Source organism: Apis cerana, linkage group LG1 (genome assembly GCF_029169275.1).
Source record: "Apis cerana isolate GH-2021 linkage group LG1, AcerK_1.0, whole genome shotgun sequence".
NCBI lineage: Eukaryota > Metazoa > Arthropoda > Insecta > Hymenoptera > Apidae > Apis > Apis cerana.
In genome coordinates, this window is record NC_083852.1 from 21,866,899 (window position 1) to 21,894,201 (window position 27,303).

General features: G+C 42.7%; 3 long non-coding RNA genes across 9 annotated transcripts in view; all 3 read left to right on the top strand.

Moving 5' to 3' along the window:
* The window catches only part of LOC108002442 (uncharacterized), a 165,047-nt gene extending 149,408 nt beyond the window's left edge, over positions 1 to 15,639 (top strand). For 2 of the 4 annotated variants that reach the window (XR_009830524.1, XR_009830519.1), the window contains exons 7-10: positions 13,781 to 13,962; positions 14,942 to 15,064; positions 15,139 to 15,241; positions 15,450 to 15,619. This is a non-coding gene — a long non-coding RNA (uncharacterized LOC108002442). Of the gene's footprint in view, positions 1 to 13,780; positions 13,963 to 14,941; positions 15,065 to 15,138; positions 15,242 to 15,449 lie in introns of all 4 variants that reach the window. The other 2 variants (XR_009830510.1, XR_009830533.1) reach the window with 2 other exon arrangements.
* On the top strand, positions 1,190 to 6,553 carry LOC133667020 (uncharacterized). Its single transcript, XR_009832087.1, has 2 exons — positions 1,190 to 5,298; positions 5,382 to 6,553. It is a non-coding gene; the product is annotated as an uncharacterized LOC133667020 (long non-coding RNA).
* Positions 15,640 to 22,587: 6,948 nt separating the features above from the next.
* LOC133666433 (uncharacterized) overlaps positions 22,588 to 27,303 on the top strand; it is a 33,449-nt gene continuing 28,733 nt past the window's right edge. For 3 of the 4 annotated variants that reach the window (XR_009830605.1, XR_009830618.1, XR_009830610.1), the window contains exons 1-2: positions 22,588 to 25,900; positions 26,658 to 27,270. This is a non-coding gene — a long non-coding RNA (uncharacterized LOC133666433). The remainder of the gene's footprint in view (positions 25,901 to 26,657; positions 27,271 to 27,303) is intronic. The other variant, XR_009830621.1, reaches the window with a different exon arrangement.

The following is a 27,303-nucleotide window of genomic DNA, read 5'->3' on the forward strand; positions in this document are numbered from 1 at the left end:
AAATTCGAAGGAAAAATTCCCTCGAATATATCATATATGCAGATATATCGTTTAAGCGAGTTAAAACCGGCGCATCAAGAGTTCATTATTTACTCGAGAGAGCCGCGCGAGGTATCGAAAAGAGAAAAATGGAGGAAAGTCTGGAGGAGGACGAAAAAGGAAGGAAGGAAGGAAGGAAGGAAGGAAGGAGAAAGAAGCACGGAGTGGTGGCAGGAAGAAGGAGGCAAAGGGATGGGGGTAAAAGGAGCAAAAAGAGAGAGAGAGAAAGAGCAGTTTCATCTCTGCCAAGTTTTCGTGGCGGATAATGGCGAGAATACAATGCACCGACGCGAATTCCAGAAGTTGCGCCGAATGCGGGGCGCCTTTTGATTATCTCGACTGTACCTGGGCTCCTCCGGAGTTTGTATCGAAGGAGACGAAGAGGAGCGGAGAGGAGGTGCTCGGATGGACTCGCATCAGGCGAGAAGAGGACGAGAAGAGAGGAGGACGACGGGTGGCGAGGTGAACGCGAGAATGCTCGATCTCCGTAGGAAATGGATGGAGAGGAAGAGAGAGAGAGAGAAAGAGAAAAGGACGACGAGTGGCAACCGCGTGCACGATGGACCGATCAAGCATACGGGGCCAGGCTCATTATAACCTTTATGACTGGTCATTTGGCCGGGGCCGAGTCTTAACACGAATGCCGACATGCAAAGGACGCATCATTGTCCGTTACCCCATCGCCGAATGGGTCTATCCGCGCGCCGTTATTACGGATCAACTTCTCTCCGCGCAAAAAACGATCGGTACCCTGTGAGCAAACAAAGTTGCAGCCTGTTCCAGAGATGTTACGCGTGATGATCGTGCAGGATTTCTTCTCGTTTCGATCGTTTCGAGGCTCGAGAAGGTAACGGAGCGATGGAATATCCGAGTGCCGAGAATAAATTGTCCGATTGGTTTTTCGAGGAACGAAATCGAGTCGAAGGGATTGAAATTGTTGAGGGATATTGAATGTTTAATGCGTTTCAAGAAATTGATGTCTTTCTCGAAGGGATAGGACTTGATGATAGTAGACCAGAGCGAGCGAGGTGAAGGTATGATGACTTCTTTCGGGTTCGTTACGCGTTTGAACAATACAATTACACTCGTCCGAGCTTTATTGGAAGATAGGCGAATCAAACTTTTATTCGATTCGTTATTCAAATGATAATTGATGCATTAATTATTATTCGTCCCGTGACGAGGTTAGGTAAATACAAGAATTCTATTGTACAAACGTAACGAATGTTTATTATCAATACGAGCATTTATAGTAAAAAATAACCAATATTATATATCGCGCGTTTACTCGAATCGAATCGATAACATCGAGCGTAAAATAGATAATCAGGTCGAATATTTCCCGCGATTATACTCCAACACTCGTAACGATATCTGTTCTTACGTTTCTCTACCGAATGTTTTTCATTGAAACGAAAGATAGATGGATCAAGACCGGTATCCGACGCGAAGTTTAATAATGGCTTGGTATGATAATCGAGGTATAAAAGATGGAGTAATTTGCCGGCACGATTCGCCGAGGAATAGAACGAATGGAGATGGTTGGACGTTGGTGCTCACGATTTGCACGGACGTTACCATTTCCCTTTTCGTTGTGCTCGTTCTCCCCCTCCCCTCTCTCTCTCTTTCGTACAACGAAAAGCAACGCCGACCTCGATCGTCGCCACGAGTTGCGAGCGCGCAAGTCAATTTACGGGAGAAAATAGGCACGTGAAATTGTTTCGTCTAAGGTAGCGGTTCGTTTAGCCTTGGATTCCGGGACGGCGGCAAAGGGGAACGAGACACGGATCGTTTCGCCTCCGCGCCCTGGGCCACTGCCTATCATGCGAATCCGATGGAATACTTCCGTGGATAAACGCGAACACGTGCCACCCTACGCCCTCCAGCCACGGATTATTAAATTAGACCGTTAGGTGGCCCCCGTGTCCCGCACGACCGTGATTACGGACCGCCTCGAACGGAGCGGTTCCTGCTGCTACTCTTTGCCCTCAGCGAAACGAGGGACTGCATTTTTTTCTCTTTCCACGTATTCTCGAATCCTGTCTCGAAGCATCGCGCAACTAGCGATGCGACGCCGCTCTCTGAATTGCTTTCAATCTATTCGAATTGAATTTTAAGTACCGCGTCAGGCATAAGTGCCACGAGCAAGAAGGGTGTTCTCGACTACCAATTTTCTAGAATTAACTAGAATTAGATATTTTTGAAATTAGACGACAAACAAGTAAGAACGAGTGGAACGAGGATCACGATTTTCCATCCGTCCAATTATCTTCGAAAAGAAAACTGGTTACGGATCATTATTATCATTTATCATTTATCACACTGCGATGAAATCGGTTTTATCACCGGTTGCGTAACGATATCGATTTTCGGTGCAGCGAACGCACCGACATCGCGTGTACGCAATTGACAATCGATCACTCGGACCGGAAGATTGCTCGCGAGAAGAATCGAGAAAGATGATGGTCGAGAGATGGAGAACGGAGAAGGATCGATGCACGCTGGTATGCTCGCGTGCATCGAGTGAGAATGGCTCGTGCATTAAAACCGATAGAAAACGATATCGTTGTGGCAAACGATATATAGCGTTTGCAGGCGCACGCGCAGCGACTTCATTGATTCTCGAAGGGGAATGAGCAAGAGGGTTGCTTGCATGTGCGAACGTTTGTGCAGGGATCCGCGCACCTGTGCGCCTTCCGATTCTGTTTACGCGTTCGTATCTGTAGCGTTCGATCTAGGGAGAGGAGGGGATTGGGGAGGAACGAGAGCGAAAGAGAAAAAGAGAGAGGGTGGGAAGGAAGAGGAAAGGGAGAGATGAAAGCGGAGAGAGATGAGTACAATAATCGAAGGTCCTTTCATTAATGCGACGAGAAAGGCGACGGAGGCAAAGGGTGTAGTAGGTAAACGACGGGGTAATCGATCGGCATCGGAGGGGTTGTGCCACCCTTCATCGCGATATTTTCTTTCCATTTTTCTCGTCAACCCCCTCCACTCAACCCCCCTCTCCCTTGTTGCTACTCCTCTTTCTCGTCGACGTCTAAATCTGGGAGTAGCGGAAGCCTTGTTATTGGATGAATCGTGGCCACGAGGTTCGATAAATTGTTTCCTCGTTTCGTGTAACACGAACGGGGTATCCGAGGCGGAATTCGTCGAGGCCGATCGTTTAACGCTGTTTGTTTCTTTCTCCGTTAATAAACGGGTATTGTGCCTCGAATAAAGGAAAACGCTTGTCCGCTTGTCGAGCGAATTATCGGATAAAAGTAGATTTCTCGCGCAAAAATAATTTTCAGTCGCCGATATTCGCAAATTTCCTCGTCCATCATTCGAAGGATCGGCCATCTCTGCGTATAAACGTGAACGAAACGGTTGAAATCGATATTAAGATCGGTGATTAATTGAAACAGAGACGGATACGTACGGAGATTTCATCGTCCTTTGAGTCGAACGCTCTCCTTATTCCCGATGACGATGCTTTTCTACGGTGGTTTCTGCCTCGTTCTCCTCTCGTACTTAGCGAAGAGAGACTCGGATCGAGAATCCCGACGCTTTTGATCTTCTTCCTCCGCTTCTTCCTCCTTCTTGCCGTTCCAAAGTGACGTCCCTGTGGGACGAGACACGTCGGGACACGTGAAGGGACAAGGGTATTGACAATCCTTTAGACGGTACTTAGCGCCACTTTTTTCTCCTTCGTGCATATTCGATTCCACGCGTCGCCATCCTCTCACGCACGCCATCTCTCTCAACGCCCATTCCCGTGGATCCGAATTAAATTTCTCGTGTTCGCGGAGTGAAAAAAAAGAAAGAAAGAAAGAAAGACAAAAAAGGAAAAGAAAAAAAGCCGCTCCTTCAACGATACATCGTCCCTTTGTGAAAAACTACACCTCTCCCACGTATGATTTCAAAAGCGCGTCGTTTTCCCCTTCTCCCTTCTCACCTCCTCTATTCTTTCGCCTCTCTCTCTCTTTCTCCCCCCGCCTTTTCAATCTTTGCGAATCACGCGGACGCCGGATGAGGAAGGAGAATTTCCTCTCTCTCTCTTCTTCTCGACTTCTCAACCTCGCGACTGGAAAAAAATCCCCTGATTGAAAGTTAATATCGGGGTTATATGCGGATGTTCCGATACACCGGTGGTTATTATTTCTTATATTTCTCCCCGTCGACGATCCACTCGACCGTTCGAGAAACTACCCCCGGCGTTTTATGGGGCCATACCAGAGATTGAAGTCTGAGATACGCGATTAGCAAACCCTCTGGCAAGGGTTCTCGGTCTCGAGAACAAGCGATCAATCGAATCTCTCGAGACTGTCGCCCCTTATTACATATTCTTGCCAACAATATTGCCAATGACGCTATTGGGAGGGTGGGGGAGGCGGTGGGAGAGAGGCAAAAATTTCTCCTCGTCCCTATTCGATCGTCCAACTTCTCATTTCCTTTTCGTTTATTCTTTCCTTTTTTCTTCTTTTCTCTTTTTTCATTCGCATTTTTCGTTTCGAGGATTCGAAGAGGGGGTGCCAACGTGCCACGAGGGACAGCGAACAACGCATCCCCGCGCGCAACGGTATTCGACCTCTCAGGATAGAGCTGATCAACCGGATCTCGAGGGAGGATATCGACTCATCACGAAGAGGGGATACCTTTACGCATCTGTTTCCTTCCATCCATATCTCAATTTCTATCTTCGGCCGTTTGAATTGACCGTCACCGACTTCATTTCTCGCGGAATTTTCGTTACTGCCAACGAACGAGAGATGGCCCCTCTCGAAGAGACCATCGATGCGCCTTCCAACGTTTTCTGAACGTTTTTCGCCCTTCTCCGCAATTCTCGTACCCTCTGCGGAAGAGGACCGATAGAAATTTGAATTTCAATAGTTTAAGCTAACGAGATTTTTTTCCCTCTTTGTTCGTGACTTTAAGGACTTTAAGGACTTCAATTAATAACACTTCGTTCGGATGATAATTTCGCACGAATGAAACACGTAAATTATTACAGAATTGTTGAAAGAGCAAATCGATTCAAATTCCGTTCGTATTCAACGCGACAAAGATAGATCTCGCATGTTTGTAATTCAAATAATAGAAGCCCGACTAAAATTATAATAACCAAGCACCGTGAAAATTTCATTCGTGTAAACAAAATTCCAGTTTGATTATATCCAGTTTTACTCAATTTGATCGCGCGATTTCAAATAAATGCCCGTAAAAAATGAAAGCCGTTTAAATTGGGAAATGGAAATATCTGTTGACGAATAATTAACGAATGTAAGTACCAATTTAGAATAATTCCATATTCTATTCGCATTCAAACGCACGCGCAATTAATTTAAATCTGTGTCGATTTAAAGGGAATCGGATCAAAGGGTCGCGCTAGAAACGAGATTGAACCATAATAAAGCTCGTGCGAGATTTTACAGAGAAGGTAACGTTAATTTCGAACACGGTGACAATTCGGTGAAACCGCATTTTCACTTTTCCCGCGGAAGTCTCACTGAAATTGCCCGTTTTATTTGTCGCCGCGCGCCACGTAACGCCTGGTTTCCGGCGTTTTTGATACCGCTGCTTTTGCGTATTCAGTTTCATCCGATAACCCGAGATCGCGCCTGGGGGAGCTTTGTCTCTCTTTCTCTCTTTCTCTCCCTTTCCCTGTCTCTCTCTCTCTGCAAAATATACAAAAATATACGGTGATAGCTCGTGGCGCGAAGTTATTACGCGTAATATCCGTGGCGTGGATGTGCATTAGGGAATGGAACGAGTGTTTCCTTTCCAAAGAGCTTCTATCATCAATAGAAGTCTCGTCTCGTCTCTAGAAACGTGGCGATGAAAACGTCGCTTCGTTCTTTCCTAACTTTGATTCGTGACTCGTTTAAATCGCGAGAAAGTGAAATTTCATTTATACAATCTCGTAATTTATTACATTTTTATTCGCGAAAGCCCGACTTTTTCAACAATTCCAGCTTTTTCTTTTCTTTTTTTTTTTTTTTTTCGAAACGAGGTAACCGTGCCACAAAGAGCTTTGACGGTTCGTTGAAGATTCGCGAAACAAACCCAACCGTGGAATTTGTGAGACTTTTGCCGCGCATCGTGCGAGAAAACTATATTTTCTGTGTCAATGAGGTAACTTTTAATTGGTAAAAAAAAAAAAAATACTCGGTTGGATGATTGTTACCAGCTCTAAAATTATTACATATTTTTCATTCTCTTTAGGAATATTATCTTTCCTCGTTGTTTTGCGGACTGTGGTGGATGCTCCCGTTTGTAAATAAATAAATAAATAAATAAATAAACGGAAGAAATCGAGGCAAGAAAAAGATGGGTAAACGAACGCAATATAAATTATTATGAACGTGAACTGTTTCGAACTGTTTCCCATGATCCCTCCCTACCGTACCGTGCACTTGTATACATTTTTCATATTCCTCGATCATTCACGATCATTGGTTAGAATCTACCTTCGCAAAATTGTATTACTCTCTCGATCGCATGTAACTTTGTTGCGCGAAACAAAAAAAAAAGAAAAGAAAAATACACAATTCCTTCTTCCCTTCCCGTTATCCCTGTAAACCCTGGTATCGCAATTTAAATAAGAACGTTCGGGACGTAAATCTCCTTTCGGTAGAACGGAGATAGCAGGAGGATAGTTGGTTGAAAGTAGAAACCGCGGATACACGGGGCGGAATTACACAAAAGTAGCAATAGGGGGGAAACCTTTTATCGCGAGTATCCAGGGAGAATAGTCCAGAAGGATAGTTTTTCCATTCGGTTTCCCCCTTTTGCATGTATTCCCCCGATCCTGGAGGAATCCTGGATCCTGAGAAAGGACTTCATGAGGAGGAGGATCGGCCAACGGTTAGATTTATTTGTGCCGCTCCTCTCCTTCCTCCCCATCCAACTCGAACACGGGAGGAAACGTGCGCGCCCGCGTGATCGCGCGCTCAGCATCCCGCGCCATTTCTCTTCCCCCGCCTCGCGGAAAAGTATATACCCCTTATGTATATCGTAGTAGGAATTGGAAAGAGATCGACATCCATCACTCGGTTAACTCGAGATAAGGAGGAAGCTCGTCTGGATGAGGTATCGATGGAGCACGAGCCTCCACTTAGGAAAATACAATTGGATGGATCGAAAAATAAATTTTTCCTGCCCTTTCGCGCTATATCCTTCCGCCTGTTTTCCACGCCTCCCTCTCGCAGCATTTGTTTCCTTGGCCCGAGACCGATGATAGCGGTATATTACGTGAGTTGCAACCGCGAGTTCTCTCTTCCTTTCTCCAGATCCTGACAGATGATAGAAATAATCGATAAAATGGACTGGAAAAATCGATCGAGTCTATCAAGTCCATCGTGGAAATTGGAATTCTAAAGAAATCTTCTTAATATTTGAAATTATGATATATTTATTCGAAGAAGTTTAGTTTACTTCTTTTGTTACGTTCAAATTTTGCATAAATATATTCGTAGTAAATTTAATAAAATATTATATCAACGTACATTTCGCGTACCGATGATGATGGCACACTTCCCTAATACTGCCACCAAAAACCGCGATGGAGCCGCGCCACGCTTGCCAAGTAATTTCCCATTCGCTGCTCCAGATTTCACCCGTCTCGTTTATGCCCACGTTGCATCGATAACGTCGCTCTTATGCGAGAGAGAGGGAGAGAGAGAGAGAGAGAGGAAGAGAGAGAGAGAGAGAGGAAGAGACGAAAACATCTTAAACGGGAATATCATCGATTTATCAAGTTTGGACGATAGTTGGAGTGTGCAAACAAAGAAAAGTTACGGGGCGAACGTTTACGCGCGCGAATACCTCAGAGGGAAATGATTTTGCATACAAATTACTGTCACGTTATTACCAAGGCAATAATATAACGGAGGGTAGCCGCGCATCCAAAGTGTATTATCACGTACACCATTTTGGTGGAAGTAAATTGAATCTCATCGGTCGAGCCGCCCCCGCCGAGCCACACCGCGTTGCCGCGCCGCCGCGTCGGTTCGGATCCTTTAGACAAAGAAGGACGATAGTGCCGACAATTTGCATATTTACAGCCGGTTGGAATAAAGAGAGGGGGCCGGTATTTTATTTGTTAGATACCGGAATTACGACTGCCGGTCTCCTTGTGCTCAAGTGTTCTCCACGATGACTTCCGGGACGTTTAATTCGAGTGTACCGCTCTGCCGGAATTAAATCCCGGTATAATCTTCTTTTTAACGTAAAACCAACTTTAACCTTCGCGGGATTCTTATCTTTTCAACCACGACCTTTTTCCCTTTCCTTTCTCTTCTCTTTCTTTTTTTTACAACAAATTATTCCACGCATAATTTGCAACTCTCTCTCTCTCTACCCTCTCGAACCGATCTCCGTGCATACCAGCTCGCGAGACCAAACGAGACAATAACAAACTGTGCACCGTTCCGAACGCAAAGGGTATCCCTAAAGAGGGTGAGTCGCGTAATCTCGGAATCCTTAATCGCGAAAGCGTCAGCTATGAAATCCCGGAGCGATTTCTGTCGCAATTCCAAGTCCCCTCCGATTGTTAAACGGCCAATAAAGTCGCGCGATCTCTTCCAGAGTGACAGCGGCCAACAATGGGACGAGTCCCGTGGACGGGCCCGTGCCGCTCGAGTAAATGTATTTGATTTCGGTTTTCAAAGGACCAACGAGAACGCGCGTGCACTCACACCGATCGCCGATTGCGCGCACCCCTCGAAACGTAAACGGGGCCACGTGTCTAGTTTAAACAGAGCCGCGGAGGGTTTGGGCATGGCCGGAACTGGGTTCACTGTCGCCACCACCGCCATCCGCGATCAACGCGCCGCCACGCTCGTGGATTCAAACTCGATGATTCCGAGCCGAGTGTGCGCTGAACCGTAAGGTATTGTCGTTGGGGCTTGGCCAACCCCTCGTTGCCTTTCCTAAACCCATCCGCACAACCGCCGGCGTCGGTACAATTACTACCACCGTAACAGTCACCGATTGTGTATTACCTTCTCTCCCCCTATCTATCTCTTTTCTCCTCTGCTTCCCCGCAGAGACGGGGAGGTTTCAGATTATTTCGCACAGTTTTCGAACAGCCCATTAAAAGCCAACTCGTTGGGGAGATAAACGTTGATTCGGTAGTCCAACTTTCTCCGTCCCTCTCTTCCTTTCCGTTTCGTCCTTCCCCTCTCTCTTCCCGAATCTCCATTCCCATCCTTTCAAGGGCGTTCTTCGTTTCGTTCTTCAGAAGGGTTTCCACTTCAAACTGGACCACCCGTGGAGCTTTGTTCTCGCTTCCTGCGCGTTCAGGGTTCATCAAGGTGCGCGACAATGAGTAGCCTCGTGAATCGATGCGCCGAGCGCTCTTTGTTCCACGAGATTGTTCGCCGGCTCGTATATGATATTGTGATCCGCGTTTCGTATCGATCTTTCGATTTTTCTTTCTTTCTTTCTCTTTTTTTTTTTTTTCATTCCAATGAAATGTTTGTACGATTACATTGATACGTTTTTGCGTTATATTCGCGCATAGAGGTCGGAGGAAAAAAGCTAGGGCGTGTCGAGGAAAAAAGCGGAATGCGCGTGGCCGGCGAATTTTCGTTGATTTTCGAGAGCGAGGTTATTAAAAGCCGACTCGTTAGGGATGCGAACGCCGCTTCGATTTCCGATTATGTTCTTCCCTCCCCTCCTCTTCCGCATTCCTCCTTTCCCTTCCCTCCTCGTGCCTTTTTTTTCGCCGTCGTGTACGCACGCATTCCTCTTCTTTCTCTCTTTATCTCGGATCTGGTTCACCGGTTTCTTTCCGACGCGGATACCCCGCAGCGATCCGTTTCGTGTTTCCCGAAAGGATTCACGAGGAACAATAAAAATTCGAAAAAAAGTAGCGGCAAAGTGATGCGTCAAATCGTCCTCTCTCTATCGGAAACGAGCGAAGTTCTCGCGTGGACGAGAATCGGTCCGTGCAGTTTCTTCTGCCCCAGTTGGCAAATTCGAAATGAAATTTGAATATCTTTAATCTCGGTTCGATTCTAATTGCTCTGAAATTTCGGCAGTGGAAAAAGGCGAAGCCTCGTTTTATTATTCATAGAATGGTTCCCAAATGGTATTTAACAAATATTTGCGTCGAATATCCGTCAATCAATCCGTTGGAGAATAGTTAGATTGTCCGCGTGTATTCCCGAGAAGAGAGATATTTTACTCCCCCATTTTATCCGCTATAATTATTACAAACAACCGGAATTATTTAGCACGATAAACGTTATGTAGAATAACAAATCAGTTTTCTCGAGTAAGTAAACTGTTCGTTCCGCGCGTTGTATAAATAATTGCCGATAGGCCATTGCCAATATTTCATTCGCTTTGATTGATCAATTAAAGTTGAACGCGTCGGGGATGAGAGGGGAATATCGACGGCCCTGGTCCCCCCGGCTCCCCACGCTTTTCCCACCCGCTTTCTCAGTCTTCTGCTCCGCCGAGATTCCATTCAGTGGCTTCCTTTTTGAGCCAGACACCCCGCGGCGTTCTGTTTCATGTTTCCCGTATCGGTCAGAGCCGGCCGGTTGTCGACAGATACGTAACAATGAAAAGCTGGAGCGTAGTAGGATGCTTGGAATTGTCGTCGTACCGGAAATGTAGCGCGTCTCTCCGTCCACCGGTCGAAGGGATGTGTTGTTTATCTCCCCACCAACCGCGGACGATAAAAATTACACGTGTCTCGTCTGCTTTTTCTACAGCCTCATCGCGCCTGGCAGGTGACCACTGTCCGCTGCCCATCCCTCTCCCATCTCTCAGAATCCTGTCACCGATTTTCGACGAAGGATATTGCCACTCTTATCTAGTTTTTTCCATTAAAATTTTATTGTACACTGTGTACACTTTTCAGGTGTATAATTTGGATAGATAAAAGTGTGGGCATTTTTGTATAGATTACGTGTCTTTCATGTAACGTTATCAGTTCGGAATGGAATGGAATAGAATAGTAAACGCTCTATACGGAAATTTTATTAAATTTTTTGGAGCTATTCTTTATAATTTTCCTAATTCTATATAAACATGTGCTCTCGAGTTATAGAATTATTCTCGAATGCAAAAACTAGATTCACTTACCTTCCACACACCTGTCTCTTACTCTATGCGATTCGCTCCTTTTTTTCGTAAAATTCAAAGTGAAAATTTTCCTTTTTTCCGCGCGAATGGAACGAACGAAAATCAGGAATCACGGAGGGAAGAACTTCTAAATATCGTGCGTATATATAATCCGTAGATATATCTATACAGAGGGGGCGTATTATAGATCGAGTAGGCATACCATCGTCGCTCCATTATCATATAGCGGAGTTGGCAACCCTCCCACGGGTTGCTCGGCTGAATTGCAAGGTTGCCCTTCCAGCCAGCGTGGCGAGATACGACTTTCACTCCCACGTCCGCCGGTAGTAACGCACAAAAAGATGTTCTGAATAGAAACTTCGCGGCATTAGGGGACAATTGGGCTCTGTCGTCACGTTATTATTCCTGCCGCTGCTGCCACGATGAGTGAAAGAGAGAATGGTATAGATATATATATATATAATAGATATATATATATATATAGGGGGAGGGAGAGAGTAGAGAGCAGGAGGCAGCAGCAGCACTCCAGAAATTGCTAAAATTTATGGACTCTGTCGTGGAACACGGAGAAAAGGGATAGAGAGAGGGAGAGAAAGGGGATGGTAGAGGAGAGAGATTCCTCGGGATCGGCCAAAGAAAGTTTTCTCTTTTCGCGCGACGCTTACGTCTCCCTGCCCTCCTTCCTTCCTCCTCCTTCTCTTTCGACGAATCGTTCCCTCCTCCTTGCGAGACTTTCTCGCAAGACGAACGGTCCACGCTGAGAAACCGACGTTTCTCGTGAAAAGATCGTCCTCTCCATCGTCCCTCCTCCCTTTCCGTCTCCTCTCCTCTCGCCCGATACCTCCTCCAGTGCTATACCGGTAATGGGATAGTGATCGAAAGTTATATAGATAATTTATCGACGATTCGATTTCTTCCTTTAGGATTATATTCTGATCGCGATGGCTCGCTCGAAAATCATCGAGAGTACTTCCTATCGATTGTTTGATAATGGAAATTGTTTTGAAAGTTTTTCTTTCGGGAATTTTATCCAAAGTTTCATCGAACTTCGCGCGTATATCAAACACGCGAATTCTTTTTTTTTTTTTTCAGTTATTAGATCTTTCTCATCGTATTTCGAGGAAATATCACGGCAAGTTAGAGATATTAATGATTTAACGATTTTCGAACATCTGCGAAAAAAGGAAACGAAGGAAAATTCTCTCTAACAAAAGATAAACTTGTGAATGCACGGTTGATCTACCTAGTCGAATGACTAAAAAAAAAAAAGAAGAAAAAAGAAAAAAAGGAAGCATAGCATTGACAATTAATCGCGTAGAAAATTCGATGGACTGCGACAAACATGTAACCTGGGAAACGGGGTGGGAAAAGCAGCGAAACAATGGAAATCGAGTGCACGATGTGTGCATCTGTAAAACTAACGCGTGTATACGTGTCATTCGATAGAAATCGGTAGAGGGTGTCGGGCGAGTGATAAATTTGTTTGACTAACCGAATGAGGTTCACGGGGTTCGTTGTACAAAAGCCACGTTAAAATACGTGTAAATACCCAGGAAGGAAGACTGAAAGTTTCGGGGCTTAAGACTCCTCCGACTCGTGGAGTTTTAAGTTTTAATACCGAGCAAATACAGGTATACACCTGATATCGGTGGCGTCTCGAGGAATCGAGGGTTTTTCGCAAGGGCCAACTTAGCGTCGAAACTTCTTCGCGCGGATGCTGTTTCCTTCCAAACACCTGCTGCATTATTGTTACTCTTCTCGTTCGACGAGTTTTTCTCTTTCTCGACAATAGATGGCGAAGGTAAAAGTGGCTTACAGCACTTTTGTGATAAAAAAGAAAACGGTGTGATTCCAACGAGTTTTGATGGAGGTTTGAAATTGAGGTAGTTTTAGTGTTGCAATGAAAAGAATATGATTTGAAACAGGCTTGGGAATAAATTTAAACTTGGTAAAAGGTTCGTCCACTTAGCGAAAAAAAGAGAGACTTAGAGAGATATTACAGAAGAATTATGCTAATATCAAGGTATAACTACATCAATGGAGATTTAAATATAATAAGAAAATTAAATAAAATATCGTAACAGCGTTTTATTTTAAAATATCGCTTTATAAATATTTTTAAATTTTTGTCTGCTTATTTAAACAATTAAACGATTTCAGTAATCCATTATCAATTAAATAACTCTTTTTTATCGTTCATATTTCATATTGTCTATTCAAACAAATATTTTCTGAATAAATAATTTCTCGCACTCGTCTTGTGCACGATCATAGAACACGATTTTATTATATCTATCTGTTATTCTATTTATACGAAGCAGACCAAATAAAATTATTCAAAGATTCGATTTTACGTCAAAAAATTCATTTTATTTCAACAAAGATCGATTTCGGTTGCGTCGGAACGGAAACTTTAATGAGGCGCGCGTGGCATAAAACGTAAACTTATCGTCGAAATCTTTCTCGCTGGAAAGAAATCAAACACGTTGAAAGGCGTTTAAAAAATGTAAAACACTTTTTGATAAAAGTTCTTAAGGATCTGCCACCCCTTCCTTATCCCGCGGTTCGCCCAAATAAATTTCGTTGTACTACACAAATATTTCACGTGGCGCCCCGCCATTTAAAGTTAGTTCGAGAAACTGCTTAGCATCTACTTATTCACTAGATTTTTCAACATGAACATCGGAGCTACGAGTTATCCAGCCGGTCCGCGCTTCCAGACAGACGTATAGATCGCGGCCCATAAATAACAAGGAAGGGAAGGGCCCTCGTCTTTAATACGATCCCCGTTTCCCGAACTCATAACCGTTGATCTTCCGCTGGAAATTCACCAGGAAACGCGACAAAGTAAGTATTCGGTTTTTCTCAATCGAGGCAATCTACGATTTGGTTATTTTTTTTCCTTCTTCTTTTTTTCTTATTTTATTTTTTAAATCGTTCGAGAATATTTTTTGATTCCTCGAAGTGTTTTATAAAAATATGATACTGGATGACACGTTTGTCGAATCGCTGATCCGAACTGATCCGATTTCGTTAATAATTGCGTGAAGTGAAACTCTAATCACAAAAAAAAAAGAAGAGCTTGTTTTTCGCGCGCCAAAGTTGTCGCTGACGATTGAACGTGTAATTAAAAGTTTTCGATTAGTTTAGAAATGAGAAGTGAATTTTTTTTTTTTTTTTGGAGTAGTAATACTTTGCTTAGCGATGATTCGATGAATGTAAAAACGTGAATGTGAAAGTAAAAATCTCTATATAAAATTTTAGGAAATTTAATTGATATCAAATTCTGATTTTAATTAACAAAGTTTTAAAAGTTTGTGTACAAAACTTAATATTTAAAATAATTTCTTTTTTACCAGAGGAAAAATCAATCTAAAGTTTCGATATTTTCTCAGTGTTTTGAATCAATTTCGATTAAAGAAAATCTTTCGTAACAAATGGAACAAAACCTGAACGTTTTTAAAGTTTCATTATAAAGTTATATTTAGAAGAATGAAAATGGAACTTCAAATATTGATTATTCTTTCAAAGTAATATCCTTTAATCAAAAATTATCTCATACAATATAATATAATATTGTACTGTATATAACGTTAAAGTAAAATATATAAAAACATTTTCCAATTATATATTCACCAACGCGATTTACAAGATTTCAAAACACGCACTTGAAAAAAATGTGGACGAAAATAAACATCGTCTAAATAAACCGAATAATATCGAGTAACATAATATCGATTGATCGTCCAATCGAGTGAAGCGATGATCGATTCGAAGAAATAGAAAAGAAAATCGAAAATAACGCCGTGAAAATTAAAACTTCCAGAGTTCACCGCGCAAGATGCACACGATGTAACATTCAACAAACACCGGTAGACAATGTTCCAAACTATACAACATACATTTTGACAAGTTCCAGTTTCGCTTCGCAAGCAGCCGGAAATTGAACGTACGTACACATGCTCCTCAGGAATCTCGTTTAATGAAATGTCAATATCCATGACCGAGGCTTTGGTCTTGTAGACCGGCTGTGTTTCCTGTATCCACGGCGGCGAGCCAGATTCCGCGATGGTAGTTTTACCGCGCTTTCAAGACAAACCCTGAGACGATGAAACGGATTTACACGGTAAGGCAGACATCGTTCACGCCACCCTCGAGCCATGATACTTTCTGTAGTTCATCCGGTTCCTTCTTTGAATTAAATATTTCAAATTCTAAGTGTGCACTGGTGTTAAATAGTTGGATTATATATATATATATATATATATATAATATGTGTAATTTTTTTGGTGGCAAATTCTTTATTCTTTAATTGATATGAAATGATCTTTTAGATAAAATTATCACGTGAAAAGAAAATAAGAAGATCGTCGAAATTGAAAAATCCACCACATGCTATATCGAATATATATATGTTTGTGGAACATCTTTGGAAGGATTCTAGAAGCCAAGGCAAGTACAAAAGTTCATATGTATATACACAAAAATATCGATCGAAACTTGTTCATTAAGTTACGAGCAATTTAAGTTTATGTCAAATGAAGTTAGACAGGGATAGAATATCTTATCTCCATCATACCACCATCTTGCCTCATCTAATCTAAACTTCAATTGCTCGTAATCCAACAAACAAGCTTTCTACCGATATTTTTCTGTATCAAACACTTTTCGTTTTATTCTCCAAAATCAATCTTTTCAAAGATATTCACCATTAACATCCCAGTTAATACAAACCGGAAACAATCTACCCATCATCTCTCTGTCATCATCGCCTCGGCTTCCATTTCCGTGTCCATGGTAATTTCGTAATGAAATTGTAAGGAAGAGAGAGGAGGGGGGCGGTGTGAGAGTAGATTAGAGAATCTTGATAGAACGGTTGAATTTTGAAATAAGTTTTCGATGGCTGAAGGGTTCGGATTACACACGGACCGAATGGAAAATAACGAGGCTAATTTGCTTCTGTATCACTCGAGGCGGAGGTTTTGATCGTCTCGCAATTTTTATTATCGCCACGAGTCCGCTCCCTCTTCGGTCCGTGCTCTTTCCCGCGGAGCCGGGGGAGAATGAGCGACGGTGGAGAAAGAAATAACCCGCTAAATTTGTCTTCCTTTTCTTCATCCTCTTTGGAGGGCGGAAGGGAGGAGACGTTTACGTCGATAATGATTGTGTTGCTTGGTTCTGCCGAGATTGGCGCGCGTTGACAAATAACGCCAATCGTTTCCCACCCCACCCTTTGGCCGAGGATTATCCGATGGCAATCGTGGACAATTTTCGCTTTATTTTTATCGAGGGATGCGCCTTAATTTGTTCTTCGTTTCTTTCCTCTCTTGGTAGGGACGAAGAAAAGTCTGGAAATAAAGTGCTTCGATAATCTGAGTCGCGTCGAGAATCTGATTCTGTGTATACAGTCGGCAATAAGGATCGTTTATTATTTATGATTAAGATAAAAATGTAAGAGGAAAACGTTAAATCTTGAAGAAAATTACACGAACGAGGTAGAGTGTGATAAGAGTATATAATATAGCTCCAATTTAAAAATATTTCGACAAGTTACAATTTTTGAAAAATTGTTATCATTATTTTGTATTGCGTTCGTAATAATAATTTAAAACACTCGATGGGACATCTGGTATACGAATGTAAATACAGAATGATTAATTTAATTTAAGAGAACAAGAATTATAGAAAATTTTTTTGATAGCGAGGGCCAAGAATCTTCACGAACGTGATAGAACGGTACATGATAGAACAAAGTGGATGGAAAGGTAAAGACGACAGAGAAAAATTGTAGGGCATCGTTTAGATATATTGGTCGAATAAAGTATAACTAACTGGTGTATTATAAATATAGAGAGAGAGAGAGAGGTCGATTTTCGACGAGGTCAGCGGTGAAATGAATTAAACGGACCATTTTCCGCACCAACGTTGCTTGTATATCGGAAATTTAATGGGTCACTGGTATCCACCACGACCTAATTGTACCGATCCGGACGATTAAGCGGTGGAAAAATGTGATTTCACGGTAATTCACGGACTTGGACAAAACCTGCACGCCTTATTTTTCAATTATTGCGCATTAATGATGCACTGTTAATTCGATCGAGCACGATGACGTTTGAAATGAACGCGTCGGTTTGAAATAAACCGGCTCCTTTCATCGGACCCGTAAATATTCCCAATGAAAATCGAATAACACTTGCAAACTATAACGAACGATTAAATTCACCTCGCGTTTTCGGGTTTTCGGATGGAAAATTAGATACCGATATTTGATTCAAGTCGAGGGATGAAGTTGTCACTTGTTTTTTTGATCATCCATATGTGTCGATCAATATTATAAATAAACCGATGGGACATATTCATTTTTATATAACCTTACAATAATCGAAATTATAGAATTCGAATCCAGGATGGTGCACCGAGGTCAAAGAACCAGGTCGGCGAATTAATCGATTAAATATTTCGATTTTTCTTCATTCATCATTCCGCAACAATCCTTTCACCTTGGACTATTCCAACCTTTCACCTTCAAACGTACCATAATTCCCCTCCACGACCATGAAGAAACCGTTCCCCTCGAGTCTCCACGTCACTTCGCTATATTCTGTATCTATCCCCGTAACCCGAAGATATTCTCACACGATCGTAAAAAAAAAAAAAAAAAGAAAAAAAGAAAGGAAGAAAAAAGAAAAAGAAAAGTTCGGGGAGGGGTTTGCAGGTGAGAAAGAAACGATCCGTCTCTCGACTCGCGACGCAGAGTGACTCGGTGCCCTTAAGGGTTCGAATCCTTCTCGTTCCTCTCTCCTCCTTGATTCCTACATCCGTTCAATTCTGCCGCTCATCCCCGGGGGCTGTGTAACACGTGCGTGGCACGGGGAAGACTGTCTGTAGGAGGGTGGAATCGGCGGCGGCGGGTTGCGAAGCGGAGGATGGTGGAGGGAGCCGCGCAAGAGTAACTGCTAGTAACAATGTTTTCTCACCCTTTTGCGTTTTAACGGCGGGTAGAGGGTGAGGCGTGGGGTGAGCCGCCACCCTCCTCTTCTTCCTTCCCCCTTCGCGCTACCCCGCGTACGAAGCGAAGCTCGGTTATACACCCTCCGCAATCAATTTCGTCAATACCGCTTGTTGCGGAGGGGTGGCTGTGCTGTCTCGCCCGCGGCTCCCTTCAACCCGCCCCGCGCCTCATCCCTTCTCTGTGTCGTTCTTCTCAGGAGAAGGGTCTGTTGATAGATTTTTACGAACGATTCGAGCCGCGCCACGACCATAAAGTCGTCCAACTCCTTTTGTCTTCTCTTTTTTCGACCCGATTTTCGAGCTTTCTGATTTCTCGTGGATATCGTTGCTCCTTTGCCCGCGTTGGGAGTGATTTAAATCTCAATACTCTTTTGCGCGCCGTGAATATGGTGTTCGTATGGTGTGTTACAGGGGTTTCACGAGGATCCTCGTGAAATTTAGAATCGAAGAATATTTAGAAACGTACGATAAGCATCCACAGGGGAATAAAGGAATAAGAATAATTCAGTATGCAGTATAAATTTCTAGTTGTGGGAGGTGTAAGTGTCGAGAAATTAATTTTCGGCTAGAATCTTGGAAAATTTCCCTTTCGATGATTAACGCGCGTATAAAATAAGAGACGAAGAGAAACGAGGATGAGGTGAGAAACGAAATGGAATATGTCAACTGTGCCTTGTTTCGAATGTTCGAGCAGGATGATTCGATCGTTTATTAAGGCTCGTTTCACAAATATTGTTTCAAAGTTTAGAAGCGGGAGAGAGGTTAATCCTGCAGGACTATCTAACGATCGAAGATCTTGAGATACAACGGTTTTCAGTGAAATAACAAGCCTCCGGGCATCCGTGACCCTAACGTTCATTCGCGTATTTCGTTCTTCCTCTTCCCCATATAATTGGAGTCCATGATTCTGTGCAAATATCACGTAACCAAGCAAACAATAGCTCTGCGAGGCATAGACTATACAAACAAAATAAGAATGTCTATCGAGTGGAGCGGAAACGGATGGTAAATTGGACAACGGTATATTTAACGGAAATACGTATTCCTCGACGTTTATTAACAACAAGAGAGGGGGAGGGGACGAAAGAATGGAACAAATTTTTTTCCACTTCCTTTCCTACGTCGTAATAATAAATACGGGCAAACTCATCTCGTAAATCGCGATTAAACCGGCCGACAGACGGATCGATATTTCAAAAATCCGACGGAGGAGAAGGTTACAATACATCCGGCATTTAAGTATTTCCGCAAAGGTTCGGGAATCACAATATCCACGGCTTAAGCCCGTTTCTCGAACGCCACTTCTGTCGGTGGATCCTTTCTCCGCCGATCCTCCCACGCCTCCCTCCCTCGCTTCGATATAAATATCGATTACCTCGGTTATCCGGATAATCCTTACAGATTGAAATTACCATTCGTATCCGTGGTGCCTCGTAACAGGAAGGTACGGGATGTGTAGTAGCCCCACACCTCGTCGTTTTTTCATTTTCCTTCTCTCGTACAATTTCTACAATCTTGCTTCTTGTATCTCTTTTCTTTTAGTGGATTTTTAATTACGGAGAACGATCTCGAACGAAATTTGACATTCGCCTGCGAATCGATTTGATAGAGATGAATTATTTCGAGATGGTAATTAAACTCCTCATTTATTTAAAACTATCAACGTTCACGCTTTTCAAGCATCAAATCAATTAATCTTACAACAACGTTAACGATGAAATAAATAAAATAAATTCGTATGTGATAGAAGACCTTCATCAGAATCTTATTCATCGAAAAGTGAAAATAATAATACTGATGATGATGATTCTATTATTCATTTCTATTATCTAATAATTCGTATTCGTATTTATTTTATCGACTCGCAATACGACTCGAGTGCGATAAATATTTGAGCGCATTCGAGAAATCTACGTGTGTGCGTCGTTCTACTTTTCAACGTGCTGCTGTGTTCCTTTCCTCGCGCGAAAAGTTCCTCTCCTCAGAGAAGAAGAAATCTTACGTTATCAAACGTTCAAACGTGTTCCATCCAATTCGTGAAACGGTCCTGATCGACGTTGTGTTTATCTCCAAAGTGGAAAAAGATTGGACGCGAAATATGGCCTTTTTTTCGACGAGCGATCAGAGGGAGAAGAAGGAACAGCTCGTCACTAAGCCTCGATAATTTTAGTTACGACAGCAGCCACCCTCTCCTGCCCGCAATTTTCTGCAGGTTGATTCTCCTTTAATAGACCCCGTTAGTTCACGTTACTCTTCCACTCTGGTACGCGATTTAATATTTTTATTCCTCCTCCTTTGGCGCGACGAGACACGAGACCCGTCCTTTATGTACAGGCGTGGAACATTGACACGTACATACACGAAGTTTTTTGCGCTTGAAACGCTCGCGGGATGGAAGGGGATGAAATGAGAAAGAGAAAGAGAGAAAGAGAGAAGGAAGGAGCGGGTGGTAGTAATGGTGAATGGTCTCATTAAAGGAAAACGTTACCGGGAAACTCTTGCCGAGGGACGAGGCGCAGGCCTATTTACCGGTTTTATTTTTAGAAAAAAACGCTCGATGCCTAGGCAAAAGCCTCTAAACTCGGTTTAATGCTTCATAAGTCAAACGAAACCGGCAATTTTCATCGGTACTATTATACCGAAGTGCTTTTCACCGGTCAATCGAGAAATTCCTTTATTCATTTATTACTATCCGGCCACCTTTTCGACGCGCCGCGCTCGGGGGCGCCCCCGCGCGCTAGTCATTTTCAGTTCATTCAAATAATCATAGAGCGGAACCATAGATAGGGATTGGAGGGGCGAAACGTTTCGTCGATCGTTGACCGGCTCTGTTATCGAGCCATCGCGAATTTTAATCGCTTGTCGAAACTGTCCGTCATACTTCAAATCGTGGTATTTTACTACCATTTTTCCCTTCCCTAAAAAAAAAAAAAAGGAAAATATCCTCCAGGTTCTGATAAAAAAAGCGGCACTATATTCGATGAATTTTCACCCTCTATCTCTATTGATCACTCGTAACACCCACTGTAGAACCAAACCAAACCAAGAACGATATTCCTATAAGTAACTCGTTACGATATCAATCAGTGATTCATCGGGAAAAAAAAAAGAGAAAAAAAGAAAAAAAGTAAACCGGACGTCGACGGACGATCGATACGATTTCAATGATCACACACATTTGTCAAACACACCCCTCGCTCTTTTCAAATAAAACGATAACGCTTTTACATAATTCTCTTCCAGAAAGTTACAGAGCATAAAAGAAGCTGGCTGTGGTGGTTGTTCGTCCAACTCCCTCCCCCGTATCCGGGTGGAAATCTTGGTTCGGCCTTAGTCAGTACGATCCCCGAACTCGGTGGGACGTAAAAGAATTCGGTTCATTCGATAGCACGCATGGACGGAGCCGGCTTTTATCCGTTTTATGAGGTTTGCGTGCGTCGTCGTCGTCGTCGTCGACGTCGGGAAAAACCGAGACCGCGGCTTTTTCCATCCGTTGCGACCGCGGCGAATAAAAATGCCAGACACGTCGACGATCGCGCGCCCACCATTCGATTCGTTTGACGTGACGATTGATCGCGGTCGCTCCCTTTTCTCTTCCCTCCCACCTTCTCTCCTCTTCCCTCTCTCCTCCTCCTCCTCCTCCTCCCTTTGCGCGGCCGGCACACGCACATACGCACGCCTCTCACCTCTCATCCTTCTCGTCCATTATCTAATTGCCGCGCGTAAGTAATTATCGAGCGATGGACGGGAAGACGAGGCCACACGCGCGGCCTCGTGATTTCGATCGCCGCGCGCAATCGCGGCGGCGGTGCGCGCGCGAGGCGGCCACGAGCCGGGATAGCCGCGGGTAATACGTATTACGGATACCGCCGCTGTTTGTACACACGGCGTACGAGCAAACAGACTATGAATTCGTGTACCACCGATTGCCATTTATGAAATTAAATTTCATAGCCGGTGATCACCTGCGCTCCTCCCCCAACTCTCTCGCTTCCGCCAACACGATCGCGCGACACGACGGTGCTTTTTTTTCCCCCTTCTCGAATTGTGCCTGAATCCCGCGGGATGGAAAGTGTGCTGGCTATTCGGATGGACGTTTTTGTTTTTTTTTTTTTTTTTTATTTTTGAATCAAACGACACTTTTCTTAGTTTGGAGAAAGGATATTCGTATCCTGGTTTTAGGTAAATTGATTTCGTAGGAATTTTATACTTTGAGGTTTATCTTATTATATCTTGTATACTTTAAACTTGTTTAATATTTCTCGTCTGTAGAGAGGATTTTCGTATTCTTTATGTTCAATAGAGAGCTTTTTTAATAATAAAAATAAAAGATGATTAAAAACAATACTTCAATTTTAGTCGCGAGATCTCTACAATTTAATTAAATACAGATGGTTCATTAATAAATACAAACACAGATTGTAGATAATGGTAGATATTTATTAAAGAAAATTTATATCTATTGAAAGAGAATCAAATATTATATAATATTCTGAATAGGAACAAAAATCGATAAGGAACAATGAACACCCAGATTCGTTATAATATTCAAAAATATCTGAATATTCAGAAATCGATTTACAATTTTAAATTTGTAATGTTCAATATTAATATAACAATATAATAATCGATCTTTATTCTTAACTGGAAAAAAAATAATTAAAATTTTTAATATTCGATCCGTTTGAACGAATTCACTTTTTCCAAGTTCGTATTGATAAAGAAATATCCGAATATATGGAATATTTCTAACGTGAAAAAAAACAAAAAGTCGATCGATCCCGACTCGCCGAAAGAATACGAGCAAATAATTCAACACAATTGTTTGCATGTAGTCGCCCACTACCAAACATGACCGCGCTGGTTGCCAACGATAGCCATTTATGAAATTAAATTTGATGGTCCGCGGTCGGCTGGTTGCTATTGGTATATTCGAAGTGACGTTGAATTTCACGGAATAACAGCGATCCTTTCATTCAGCCTCTCTGCACCAGCTCCGGGATCAGAGATGCACGAATTATTCGTTCATTTACGAACACATTCCACCACTTACAAACATGCATTTCCACTGGTAATTCTCGACTCAAACGACACGAAGAATCTTCGTCGTTTGCAACTAGTTGTGTTTATAAATCTCAAATCTCCTATTATTTCGCATTATCTCTCTTCTTCCTTTTTGCATTCTGATTGCGAACATTCTATTTTGTTATCTTGCTCTCATTGCGATTATTTTTTAATAATAGATCTTTAGGGATCAAAAATTGGTATATACAAAAATAGTCGATTGAAATTTATTTATCATTAGGCCAAATGAAGATAGAGCGGGACAATTTCATCTTCAAGGCAAAGCTAAATCGCAACTTAATAAATTAGCCAACTGATCATTTCTGTATATTAATTTTTACGTTTGTTGTGCGTTTTAATCCCTTGAATCGATCCTCCAAAACCGTTTCATTGAATATATTAACGCAGATACGTTGAAGATATTAATATCCCGATAAAATTTCGTATACAAATTCTTCTCTAACACCATCTTAGAGAGAGAGAAAGAGAGAGAATCAATTAACCAAGATGAGGAAACCAGGTGTTTCCCTGTCGAATCATAAAAGCAAATTAATACTTGTCTCAACGCGACATAAGGGAGAAAGATGAAAAAGAAAGAGAAAAAAGAGAAAAAAAGAAAAAAAACGAAGCGTAGCGGCAAGTTGTCGATTGTCTCACGTCCGATTAGTCGGGAACAACGTAAGGGTGAATCCCCATGGCGCCGATACTTTCCAGGCATCGGGCTAACAAGAAGGAGTACACAGATGCGTGCTCGGCTCGTAATTAAATAAAAAGTCCATCAGTTATAGTGGTGTTTCGAAACTGTTGTCGGGCGCCGACAGGATCAAGGACTCGCGGGAATTTAGATGGGAAACACGTCGGTGTTGCCGGTATCGATCCTCGATTACGTCGACGCTTGTATGCACAGGGTTTCGGTGCCCGAATTAAAAGCGCTCATCAATAAATGATTGGGGGTCGAATCGGTGGAAAAAAAAAATGCGGAGGCCGATCGATACTGTGCATTCATTTTTTTGTTTTTTTTTTTATAACAATTCACGCATTCAATAATATGTGTATATATATATATATTTAAAAAAAAAAGAAAGAGAGAAAAACATGGAAAAAACATAAAAAGAAAAATTGAAACACAACACCTGTGATAAAGGTATTGGGCATAGTGGTTTGCGATGGAAATACAACGATTGGACACCTGTCAATTCCAGTTTCCATTAATTTCCAAAACAAAAAAAAAAAAAAATAAAAAAAAAGAAAGAAAGAAAGAAAGAAAAACGAAAAAAAAAGAAAAAAATACGTTTCGCGTACAAATCTTTTGCACGGAACAATTCTGTTCGGGGTGCATTCAGCAGCCTCATCCGGCGGAGCGCTAAAAACACGTTTTTTGGGATCGTTTTCGCGCCGACAAACGGGAAACGCGGTTCAACGTCGAGTTGTGCTCGATTTACAAATCGTCCGACCGAAGTTGCGACCATTTTCCGCCTAAAAGTCCGTGAATTATAGGCGGCCACGCGCACAGCGAAAGTTAGTGGTCGTTTCGTGGTCCCAACTTTTACATCACGCGGTCGCTGTAAATTTGAAAACTGATTATATGAAATGTACGTAGATCGCGGTATTCAAATGTTATAGTCTCTCTGAATATTAAAAAAAAATAATAATAAAAAATTTTTTAAAAATTTCTCGTCTCGTGAATTGATTTTCACTCGATGGGTTATCTAAATATTTTAAAATTTGATGTATATAATATATGTCGTAACGATGTGTATCCGATGATACGGAAGAGTTTTGTGGAAAATGTTTAACATACGAAGTCAAATGTTATTTCACCGTGGTAGACACGTGTCAAGTAGGAAGAAAATCGAGGAAAATGACCAAGCAATAGAATCGACGTTCGGTAAATCGACGTCGATGGCCTCGGCCGCTTCTCCTCGAGAGATCTCTCTCTCGTATCTCCCGTTTGGCTTCACCCTAATCGACCTCGAGGCCCTCCGAAATTCGGTTCAATCCATTTCTGAGGGTAGTTTTCTTTAGCGCACCTGATCCCACGAATCACCCTCGGCACGTTCGACGTACGATCATTATTTAAACGCCAGTGGAATCATTGTTTAAGGATCAAGCCAAGCGCTTCTCCACTCGTGTTGTCGTTTTTACAAATTTGCTGCGAAACTTGGAAAAAAATTTTTAAAAAGAAAATAATCTCACGACTTTATACGAAAACAAAATTTTACATTGTATTAATTTTTATTACTTCAATATTCAATTTCTCGTATCCTCTTTTCTTGTACAGATATTTCTGTACGATCAATTGTACATCGGCCCCTCGTGCATGGGCCAGCCGAAAGAAAATTAAACTCGTTCGAAATTCTTATTACTATTATTATATAAGCACGAGAGAAGAATTTAATGCGAGGCACCGGATCATGAATCAGACGGGGTAAGCGGGCGCATTTGTTTGTGATTAGGTTGATTGAAGAGGAGTTACACAGTATCGACGTCAGCGACAATGCTAGGCCGAAAGTTCTAGCGGGCGATGTCGGCAAATTGGTGAAAGGGTTGGCTTCAAACTGAAATTGAGAGGGGTTGGACGTCGCCGGTACCCAACATCAGAAGGGCAGAGGCGGGATACGACGCTTCTGGGCTGTCGTGAACCCTGGGCTGGAGCCACCGGTGTACTTGGCAGAGAGTGCTTTTCATCTCCGTAAATGGACCGGCGGTAAAGCAATTTTGGTACATTACCTATACCTGCTTTAACCCCTCCCCCGCCTTTTCTGTCAGACTTCCCGACCACCCCCATCGTCTTTCATCTTGCATCATCCGACTCTCGATCGCGAGGAACGTTTGATTTCGATGGGAAACGTCGTAAAGGCATTAAAGGGGAGGAGGTGGTAGGGGTACAGGATCGGTGGCGGTGGCCGCCAGACCCGTGAAACAAAGAAGCGATTTCGCTGTTTCCATCCACGTTGGCGCCGGCGACGGCCTTTTTGTAAATGACCGTAATCGCGCGCCACCCCTCTTTGAGAGAAGTTAAAACCCTCTTCTCTCCCCTTCTCGCTCTTTCTATTTCTCTCGCTCTCTGTGACGAGTGACGTTGATCGAGCGGTTGCTCCAACTTTAGCGGAAATTTCAACGCGGCGTCCAACAGTTTCTCAAACAATCGATCCGTAATGTGGCACCGGCGGCTATTTTTAGTTGGTTCTTTCTTCCTTCTGGACCCGGCTAACTTCTTCTATAATCGTGCCGTACTTTTAACCTTTCACGTGAACGTTCACGCCAACGCGTCTCACGTGTTCCATTCGTCTATCGCGAATTTTCTAAATATTCCTCGTTCTTTTCTTTTCTTTTCTTTTCTTTTTCTTCTACTTCGTTTCAATCTACGAGTGATTCGTGTATATAAAATTTTGCGAACGTTCGATCCCTTCTTCTATCTAATACACGTGGAACATTTATAAAACTCGTTTATTTTTTTATAGATTGGTGGAAATAGTAAAAGGAGAAGAGGATGGATGGTAAATTTTCAAAGGCTGCAACATCGATCTTAACGAGCATAAAAACGCGTACCGACGTTATTTCGGGCGACCTCGCGAGATATCCAATTCAAAAATCTCGTTCGCAATCGAATCGTTGTTTAAATGTCGGCGACCCTCGTTGACCCAGTTCACTTGCCGTAGCGTTAGATTTACCGCAGCGAGAAAGAAGGAGGAATGGAGAGAAGAATAAGTGGGAGAGAGAAAGAGGGAGAGTGAACATACAGAGAGAAAGAGAGAGAATTGGCTCGTAGCAGAAAGTATCAACGTTTAATCCAACCTGATTGCATTCGGTCGTGCGACGATTTTACGAGCGCGCTCAAAACGGCCTGGCAAACACATTTTCCTTTTCGTGAATTTTTTTCCTGCAATCACCACCGAGATGAGCAAACGTTCGTAAACGTTCGTGCATCCCTCGTTCGCTTCTGACCTGGCAACTAATTTTTGTCCACTAGGAGAAGAAATCCAGCGAAACGAAGTGCCTGGGGAGAGTTGACGAATTTATCGATTCGCATACAGGGTAAAAATTGCACGCGTACACACGAGAGATTTGAAACAGGTTTGTTGGAAATTGGAATATGCCTCGTGCGTA